This window comes from Cupressus sempervirens, chromosome 7, assembly GCF_028749045.1.
Source record: "Cupressus sempervirens isolate cs-2001-9-10 chromosome 7, ASM2874904v1, whole genome shotgun sequence".
NCBI lineage: Eukaryota > Viridiplantae > Streptophyta > Pinopsida > Cupressales > Cupressaceae > Cupressus > Cupressus sempervirens.
In genome coordinates, this window is record NC_143124.1 from 484,503,528 (window position 1) to 484,509,527 (window position 6,000).

Here is a 6,000-nt window from a genome sequence, read left to right on the forward strand (position 1 = left end):
TGCAACAATGTATTTGGATCCAGTTGATCCCTCTTTCTCTCTCTCCCTCTCTCTGTATTCAATCTAATGAGCTAACTAGATCTGCTCAAAATTTTAATGTCTCAAGTATTGCCTCGTGGTCTAACTTGCGAACTCTCCAAAGATTCTTATTATGTGGTTTTCCACCATATTTTATCAAGTGGACATTTGATGCGAAAACAAGATTTGAATAATGAAGAATCTTCCTCTTTGTTTGCCAATCCTCGAATAACCACAAGTTAGGGTTCTTCATAGAATATCATCTAAGCCACGTGCCGGTTACAACCACCGTACCAACATGGTACTCTAAACCTTCACCATCTATAATCGACTGATCCAATTTTTGTTTGGCTTCAACACAATGACACAAATAATAATATATCACTTCTTCATTGTCTTTAGGTGCAATAACAACAAAAACATGGCCTGCAGTGACAAATGTACAAAATGCGATCATTAATTCAGAAAATACTTGCGTAAAAGTTATAAAGTTACATATTGAAATTACAAAGATATATAAATATATATATTACCAAGTTGCACTAGATCAGACAAGAGGTCAAAGTCAATAGACAATTCCATCTGTACCATTTCCAGTGCTTGTGGGGGACGATAGGTGTCAATTGGATCCAAAACCCGTATATCCCATTTGTCCACCCATTTAGTTGACTCACAGTCATCCCAATTTTCCTCTGCACATGATGGACAATAGCATGCCATTTTTTGTGTGTGGATACTCCATGAACCTGCATTAGAGCTTCTAAAAGAGTGCAACTCACTGGATCATGTTAGTGTGCAACAATCCTGATATGGTACAATCTTAGTATTATCTATCAGCCAAAAAAATCTATGAACCTAGACTCACCTTCCTTACCTGGACCCATTGTAGCATTACACCACTGGATGATGGATTTTGCATCTGTCAATATTGCTCCATCTTTGTACTTTAGTTCTTCACAAGCTAAGGCTCTTTTGATGCATGCACCTACACCATCGTGCTCTCCCTTTCCATGACCAGCCTCTGTGAAATTCCACATGTATTGAATTCTACACAACTTGTGCATCCTGCTCAACCAATAGAACATCCATGCATTCTTGAATTGAGATGCACAATTGTTTGACCAAATAATGTGTTGATGATATGTGATGCCCATGTTAGCCAAATCTCCATAAAATAGTTGAAAACAACCATGTACGAACTCTGTAGAATGTGATCGATCATCACTGATGTAAAAATGGTACTCCCTCAAAATCTTCCTGTCATCCTCTGTACTTGTAGGTGAATGCATGAATGTTATGTGAACAAATATGGAAACCTGTTGAAAAGTATAATACTTTGATTGCACCTCATTTTGTGGTTGTAGTGTGTAGTTCTCTGCGAAATCTACAACCGAAACAATGGTATCCAGTGGAAACGTATCCTTGCACAACTTGAATTGCAAATCCAGCCATCGAGCTCTATGGGTATGCCTTGCATACTTGTAAATAATATTTTCACGAAAAATCTTCATGAACTCATACACTGGAATCTTTTCAATGACTAAATCACATCTTTTACCATGTTTTCCATCTTTTAGAGCATATGTCACTGTCTTAAATTTTCCATAATCTACTATTTCATTTCCAATTGCATGTGTACTATCCATAAGTTGACAAGTTGATAAAAGTTGCAAAGAACCACAAAATAAGCATGTACCATCCAAGCATGATGTCTTGTAAAATTGTTGGCTGTCCCTTATTTCACATAAAATGTTGGATATGAATTCCCTTGAAGATCTTGGTGGCTCATTTATGTCACAATCCTGCAAAACAAACTGAGAATGCAAAATTATGCATATATGCCTAAAAACATCAAAATGGTTAGAAAATTCAATATGTATCCTACAACAACAAGTTGTGCGTGTGTGATTTATCTTCACATAAAAAAGTTTACCCATCTCAAAAACTCTTTGACTTATTCAAATTTGAGGATACATACCAATAAATTTTGCAAAAAATTGTGTCTGAGTTGTGTCCAAAATATGTTTCGCATGTGGCTCGCGATTTTGGCTACCAATCCTCCTTCTTACAACATCTCTTTGATTAGGGGAAACACGTGTGTTATTTTTCCAGAAATCTTCGATCAATGATTTCAAGGCTTCACTAATTTCTTTATCCTTTCGCGGTAGTCTACCGCTAAATGTCCATAACTCATTTTTTGTTGGATCTTCCAATCTCTCATGCCTTAGCATGGCTCTCCTTAGAGTACTTCTACCATTTTTTAATGTTTTTCTTGTCTTTCTCATGAGTCGAGCTTTTTTCATTTGGCTACTTACTATTGTCGATGTAAGTACTCGTCTTGCAATATTACTATATTTGGTGCATGATTTAGAACCCACTTTGTCATAAGCATTCATTAGATTCTTTACAATGTTTTTTTCATTTGAATCATCCATCGTTCTTAGCCCAAGAATCTTCATGATAGGCCTAAATTTTAAATTCCTCATTATTCTAACAAATAATTGGCATTGACCTGTAATATTTAATACATCAAAAAAAATCTCCACATACGATTAACTTTTCTTTGACAAGTACGCTTGCTAATCTTGTCAGGCATTGATTTCAAAATGTTACTATCAATATCAATCAAATATTTTGGTCTTCTAAAACAAATTCTAGAAGGTGTTATAATCTCTTCAATTCTCTCAACATTTTGAACATCAACATAAGGTTGAGTGTATTGCATACCTTGAACCAAAGATGATGTACCTTGGCAATAAGATGCAAAAGATGGAATATCACCTACTTGATGTGTTGATGTTGTGCCTTCAACATGACATGATGGAGTGTGTCTATCGTCGGATCTACAAATTAGTGTCTCTTCAACATGAGAGGATGATATGACTTCAACATTGGAAGATGGTGTAGCGGACGATATGACTCCAACATTAGAAGATGGTGTAGCTTCACAATTCAATTGTCTTCTTGAGTGTAACAGTCTCATTCGTTCTCTTTGTCTTTCCAATTCTTCCTCTTTGTTTCTTGGTACCGGTGGTTCTTGATCCTCTTCAAAAGTCAATTCTTCATTATTGCTTTACAATTTTCTTTGCTCACGTAGTAATTTCATTTTATCTCTTTTAATTGCCAAATCTCTCTCCCTATCTTCTCCCTATCTTCATTTGTTTGATTTCTTCCTTGGCATGATGATGATTTCTACATGTCAAATTATTCAAACATTTGAATTACTTAAAATGTGTAAATTACAGATTATTCAAATACATATAAAAATTATAATTATTTGAATGAATACACAATATATATATATATATAAAATGACTTGTCAAATTTCTAACCATTTTGAAATAACATTTCATTGAAACATACAAATTTCAATGAATTCACTATATATTAAACAACATGTCAAATTATAATCAAATTTGTATCTATATATCAACAAAAAATATTTAAAATAGATTGCACTAACCTTTTCTATACAAGGAATATTCAAAAAGTCTTCAAATCGTGTATCCAATGATTGAATTTGGTGTTTGCTAGCTTCCAAAAGTGTTTGCCACCTTGAAATAGTGTTTGTTAGCTTGAAATAGTGTTTGCCACCTTGAAAGAATTTTTATTGTGTTGAAACCCGTGATTTCTGTCGAGATAACAGAGTGCAGAACAGAAAAAAAGTAGAGAATGAATCAAATGGGCCCCAAAGTTGCTTTTTGACCATTTTTAGGTAATTTCACATAGTGCGTACGTGCTATAGCGCATACGCACTATATGAGAACACATCACTCTCCACCCTCCCTACTCTCTCTCTCTCTCCCTACTCTCTCTATCTTCCTACTCTCTCTCCCCTCTCCCATCCCCTACACACTCTCTCTCTCCCCTCTCCCATCCTTTACTCTCTCTCGCTCTCCCTCTCCCACTGCCTACTCTCTCTCCTCTCCCATCCCCTACTCTTTAGATCTCTCACACACACTCCCATCCTCCCTCTCCCACTTCTTACTCTCTCTCTCTTCCACCTCCTACTCTCTCTCACACTCTCTCCCATCCCCTACTCTCTCTTACACACACCCCCATCCACCCCTCTCTCGCATCCACTACTCTCTCTCTCTCTCGGGCTACTCTCTCTCTCCCCTCTCCCATCCCCTAAACTCTCTATTTTGTAGATACACACTCCCATCCCCCTCTCCCATCCCTTACTCTCTAGATTGCTCACATGCACTCCTATCCCTCTCTCTCCTCCTCTCCCACTCCCTCTCTCACCACTTACTATCTCTCTCTCTCTCTCAAGTTCTCTCTCCCTCTCTACTCTCTCTCTCTCTCTCCCATCCCCTACTCTTACTCTCTCTCTCTCTCCAATCCCCAACTCTCTCACACACTCTCTCCCATCTCCTACTCTCTCTGACACTCTCTCTCATCCTTTCACTCTGTCTCTCTCATCTCGTACTCTCTCTCTCTGCCACCTCCTACTCTCTCTCACACTCTTTCCCATCCTTTCACTTTGTCTCTCCCATCTTGAACTCTCTCTTTGCCACCCCCTACTCTCTCTCACACTCTCATACTCTCTCTTATCCCCTACTCTCTCTCTTTCACACACACACACACACACACACTCACTCACTCACACTTCCATCCCCCCTCTCTCTTCTCTCCCATCCCCTACTCTCTAGATTTGTCACACACACTCCCCTCGCTCTCTCTCCTCCTCTCCCACTCCCTCTCCCAGGTCACCTACTATTTCTCTCTCTCAAGTTCTCTCTCTTGCTCTCTACTCTCTCCCTCTCCCATCCCCTACTCTTACTCTCTCTCTCTCTCCCATTCCCAACTCTCTCTCACACTCTCTCCCATCCCCTACTCTCTCTCACACTCTCTCCCATCCTTTCACTCTGTCTCTCCCATCCTGTACTCTCTCTCTCTTTGTCACCCCCTACTCTCTCTCTCACTCTCTCCCATCCTTTCACTCTATCTCTCCCATCCTTTCACTCTGTCTCTCCCATCCCATACTCTCTCTCTCTGACACCCCCTACTCTCTCTCACACTCTCACACTCTCTCCCATCCCCTACTCTCTCTCTTTCACAGACACACACTCTCTTATCCCCCCACTCTCTTCTCTCCCATCCCCTACTCTCTACATTTATCACGCACACTCCCATCCCCCCTATCTCTCTCCCTCTCCCTCTCCTACTGCCTACTAGATCTCTCTCTCTCAAGTTCTCTCTCTCCCTCTCTACTCTCTCTCTCTCCCATCCCATCCCTTACTCTCACTCTCTCTCTCTCCCATCCCCTACTCTCTCTCACACTCCCATCCCCTAATCTCACTCTCTCTCTCCCATCCCGTACGAGCTCTCTTTGCCACCACCTACTCTCTCTCACACTCTCACACTCTCTCCCATTCCCTACTCTATCTCTCTTACACACATTCCAATTCCCCCTCTCTCTCTCTCCCTCTCCCACTCCCTCTCCCACTACCTACTTTCTCTCCCCCATCGCCTACTCTCTCTCCCCCCTCTCCCATTCCCTACTCTCTCTCTTTCATAGACATACACTCCCATCCCCCCCTCTCTCTCTCCTCTCCCATCCCCTACTCTCTAGATTTGTCACACACACTCCCATCCCCCCTCTCTCCCTCTCCCACTCCCTCTTGCACCACCTACTATCTCTCTCTCTCTCTCAAGTACTCTCTTTCCCTCTTTACTTTCTCTCTCCCATCCCCTACTCTCACTCTCTCTCTTCCATCCCCTACTCTCTCTCACACTCTCTCCCATCCCCTACTCTCTCTCTCTCTCTCTCTCACCCCTATCCTGTACAAGCTCTCTCTACCACCCCCTACTCTCTCTCAAACTCTCACACTCTCTCCCATCCCATACTCTATCTCTCTTATACACATTCCCATTCCCCCCCTCTCTCTCTCACACACACTCCCTCTCCCATTTCCTACTCTCTCCCATCCCCAACTCTATCTCTCTTACACACTTCCATTCCCCCTCTCTCTCTCC